Below are 4,850 nucleotides of genomic sequence, written 5' to 3'. Positions count from 1 at the left end.
CATACACTTACTATCAAAGCATTAATCATGTATAATGCTGAAACAATAAAATAAATACTTACACTGGAACCACAAAAATCTACTAAAGTTTCAGTGGCCTTCTGTTTTAGTTAGTAGTTGAGTAATTGCCTAAACATCCACCAAACCTATTCAAGTTCGTTTCACCCTGCAAAAAAACATTATCCAATTAAGTCTGCTAGCAATCACACAATATAAATAGACAATAATAGTAATCGATGGCTAGGGTTTGAACTTTACTGCTTCAAGAACTTAAATTATTTCCATGAATCAAAGCAGCACTAATTTTTTTAAAGAAACCAATCTGTAGAGAGATGGGGGCACCAGCCACTGGGGCTATGGAAGGTTCATCGCTTGGAGTTAAAATCTGCACACACACACACACACACAGAGACACACACACAGAGACACACACACACACAGACACACACACACACACACACACACAACTTACGGATGTCGTTGCTCCCGTGGATGTCTAAGAGAGATGGGGGCGCCAACCAGGTAGCCACCACACTCCTAGTCGCCAGAAGTTAAGGGAGCAGAAGCCGCCTGCCTCGTTCCGAACCACCAGGACCGAAGGGACCTTGTCCCGCTCAGATCTGCTACCATGGGAGGCGGGAGAGGAAGTTGGGTATGGGTTGGGGTGGTGGCGCCATGGGAGCGAGGGGAGAGATGGCCTCAACGGGCGCCTGGGCACGAACAAGAAGTGCCGCCGGCGGCAGCTGGGTGAGAGGACCGGTGCCACAGGACCACCTCCACATGGGAAAACAGCAGCGGTGTGGGGATTGTGATGGAGGTGTGGGAGGAAGAGATGGAGAGAGTGCGGGAAGCGTCGCCGAATGCGAGCGTCAACGTCGCCGCCGCCGCCGCTCCCGCTCAGATCGGGAGGGGAAAAGAGATAAGGGGGAGAGGTAGCGGTGTGGTGTTGATTTTTTTGGAGCCGAATGGTGTATGAGAAGGTTTTTTTTACGGAAATGAGGAGGTGGGCTGTGAGGGCGCGCGACATGAAAATTTCAGCGTGGGCTTCGCGCTAAGCCGCGTGCACGGCCCAGTTGGCGACCCATGGTCGGTCGGCAATATTTGCCGACCGACTGTGTGACAGTAGTGCAATTATCACTGACCAACGGTTTGATGCTATACATTTTAGCATTCCCGACCGATGGTTGGTCACTATATATCAGTAATACCGACCAACAGTCTGATAAAAGGTTTTCCAGCAAACAGTCGGTCGGCAAAACTGACTTTTTCCAACAGACGTCCGTAGGGAATGCAGTGTCGTGGTGTAGTGTCATGTGTATACGTGTGAATCCGTTGGATAAAAAATTAATCTGACGGCTAGGAAAAGAATAGATCGTACGGTGGGGGAGGCGACCGGCGCGGCCGGCCGGCCGGCCGGCACCTAGCGCTGGCCAAATGGTGTCACCTAGTGCTGGCCAAATGGTGTCAGCAGGGGCATAATTAGCTTGATGACCAAGTCCAACTCTGTATTCAGTTCCCGAAAATAATGTACAATACCATGAGCTAGCTCGTGGAATACTGAAAGCAATACACACGGACTTGGGTTCACTCTCTGTGTGTATATAGTACTACTCACCAAAGGGTGTCTCGTGTGATTGTGTCTCCCTCGACTCACCAAAGTCACCACCGCTGCCCGGCCATGGCTTCACCTTCATGGTTTTACCTTATGCTGCTACTCCTAGCCGCGGTCCCCGCATGCCATGCCCGCCCACTTTCTGATGACGACGTCAGACAAAATCATCACCACCCAGCCCCTGCCGCCATCCATGATCTCCTGCTCAACTGCTGGCAACTACAGCGATGGAAGCCAGTACCACGTGAATCTCGATCGGCTCCTGTCGGCCATCCCCATGGCCGCCGCCAAGGACGGCGGTTTCTTCAACGGAAAATTCGGCATGGAGGGCAACCGGGTCTTCGGCCTCTTCATGTGCTACGCCGGCGACACCGACTCTGAGTGCCAGGACTGCCTCACCCGTGCACCCGCGGGTGTCATGAAGCTGTGCCCGCACAGCCGGACGGTTTGCGCCGTCTACAACGCATGTACCCTTCGGTACTCTGATGAGTCTTTCTTCTCTGTCGCCGACCTCGTAGACATAGCCGAGCTCTCCGACGCGCCCCACATGGAAGTGGAACGATCCTCTTACCGTACTCACTACGGCGGAGGTGGAGACAGCTATGCAGCTTGGTACGAGGGAGTCCTACCACTAGTAGGGTACGTGGTCGACACGGCCGGCATGAGCCACATGAGGTTGGAGCTCATTCGCCGGCTCATGGGGAAGGCAGGCCAAGCGCATGAGAGGATCACCGAGGGCAAACAACGGTTCACTAACACGCAGTGGGTGTGGGCTGTGGTGCAGTGCACAAGGGACCTGCCGGCAAGCGAATGCACCCGCTGCCTCTCCTATTACACCGATCAGCTGCCGCGGTTGTTCCCGAACAACAGCGGCGGGCCATCAAGGGGTACAGCTGCTACCTGGGGTACGCCATCCTTGCCGACAAGCCTTCTACTGTGCGGCTTAACAGGTACCGGTACAGCGAGAGCTATCAGAGGGAGATGGCGGCCCATGAACAGGAGCGCAGAAATGAGCGCAAGAGGGAGATGGTGAACCGGGAGTCAAGACGCAGAAAACGGCGACGAAAGGTAGTTACCATTATCAGCCTTGTCGTCATCGCCGTGGTGCTTGTGGTCTGCGTGATCGGCCTGTTGGTTCGGTTCATGTGGTACCGGTGGCGAAGATGGGTGGCAGCGGCCAAGGTTGCCGTGAGATCATTCATGGAAAAACTGTCGAAAGAGGCGGTCTACTTCCGCGGCAAAAGCGCACGGCAAGACGAGCTCGAGCAAGGGACTGGACCGAGACGATTCAGGTACGCTGAGCTTGCGGCCGCCACCGACGGCTTCTCTGGAAGGAACAAGCTAGGAGAAGGAGGCTTCGGATCCGTGTACCGAGGATTCCTCCACAACATGAACCTTCACATCGCCGTGAAGAAAGTATCCAAGAGCTCTCGTCAGGGCTGGAAGGAGTTTGTCTCTGAGGTGAGGATCATTAGCCGGCTCCGTCACCGGAACCTCGTGCCGCTTGTTGGATGGTTCTACGGCGGTGACGACGATGTTCTTCTGCTTGTCTACGAGCTGATGCCCAATGGCAGCCTGGACGCTCACCTGCACAAGCCGGACCACCTGCTGCCGTGGGCAGTCAGGTATGGGGTCGCACTCGGCCTCGGCTCCGCACTGCTGTACTTGCACGAGGAGACAGAGGAGCGCATTGTGCACAGGGATATCAAGCCGAACAACATCATGCTAGACGCGTCCTTCAACGCCAAGCTCGGTGACTTCGGGCTTGCGAGGTTCATCCGCGATGGCCGGGGCTCGCTCACGACGGGTGCAGCTGGGACACTCGGGTACATGGACCCGAAGTGCGTGTTTGCAGGCACAGCCAGTGTGGAATCTGACATCTACAGCTTCGGTGTCGTCCTGCTCGAGATGGCCTGTGGTCGGGCGCCAGCGGTGGTCGTAGAAGACGACGACGACGGAGCAGTTATCCACCTGTTGCAGTGGGTACGGGAGTCATACGCCAAAGGAGCCATCCTTGAGGCAGCCGACGCCCGACTGGATGGCAAGTTCGACGAGAAAGAGATGGAGCGTGTCATGGTGGTCGGGCTTTGGTGCGGGCACCCCGACCCCGGCTTGAGGCCGTCCATCAGGCAGGCTGTCAGCATGCTGCGTTTGGAGGCGCCGCTGCCGAGCCTCCCAGTGGAGATGCCGGCCGCAACATACATGATGCGGCCAGCGGCTGATGAATCTGTTGGTTCTTCGGTAGTCAGTGGCGGGGATGCCAGCACAACTCATTCGGCTCGAGGCAAAGTCGAGTAGATGACTACTACATCCCCGATCTAGGCCTTTAATCAGGATCGTTTCAGAAATTTCCAAGTATTATTGAAAATCACTTTCTATGTATTGTATTCTTTAAAAAAAGGTCCGACTATGTTTTTTTTTTTTGAGAATCACTGAGGGGAGTTTCTCTACCTGAATATATTACTCAAAGTGGCCAAAATGCCAGAGTGGTGATCCAGTTTATAAGGAAAACCGGATCGAAAACCTTAACAAATTGACCCTGTTTATAAGGGCCAAAAACCGTACATGGCACGGCCTAGTAGGCAGACATAAGACCATCACATGAGAGACACAAGTAGATGTGGGGTATCGTCGAGAGATCACAATACCAGAACTTTGCAAACAGCCGAACGCATTGGCGGGCGTACCGGCCGCATGGCACAACTCAGGAGTATCCACAATCAACGAGTGTCATCCCAGACACGAACCTTGACTGGGGCTCCACCACAGAAGAACAGAACAAATAGCAGTTTGAGAGCATCTTGCGCTATCCTTGAGCAAAGATGAGTCGAGACAACACCAAGAGCACCAAGCTCGCCGCAACACAACGGTAACCATGAGAGGGTCTTGAGCAACCATTACCAACCTGAGCCGCACGAGAACACCACCACCGTAGACGAAGAGCTCCAATCAACCGAGACCATCCATGATGCCTCAAGGCTATTGGAGCAGCCGAAAGGCAACGAGCGACCGAGTCCACACCAGGACGAAGAGTCACACGCAGCCGAGTCTACATCACAACAGCGGCACCGCCGGCGAAGCCGAAGGGCATCAAGGAGCCGAGTCTACACCCGGATCGCTTCTCCGAGCACACCAGCGCAAGCTGCCCGCGCCACCACCACCATCCAACCCGCAGGGAGCAGCCACCACACAATCCACCAAGCTGATGCCTTCAGGAAGGAATGCGACGCGAAAAGCG

At 54.6% G+C, this 4,850-nt stretch overlaps 1 pseudogene; it reads left to right on the top strand.

Moving 5' to 3' along the window:
* The first annotated feature begins 1,678 nt into the window (after positions 1-1,678).
* Positions 1,679-3,976, top strand: LOC119305197 (annotated as a pseudogene).
* Positions 3,977-4,850: the final 874 nt, after the last annotated feature.

The sequence above is a fragment of the Triticum dicoccoides genome, chromosome 5B (assembly GCF_002162155.2).
Source record: "Triticum dicoccoides isolate Atlit2015 ecotype Zavitan chromosome 5B, WEW_v2.0, whole genome shotgun sequence".
Classification (NCBI taxonomy): domain Eukaryota; kingdom Viridiplantae; phylum Streptophyta; class Magnoliopsida; order Poales; family Poaceae; genus Triticum; species Triticum dicoccoides.
This window is presented reverse-complemented; position numbering and strand designations above follow the sequence as displayed.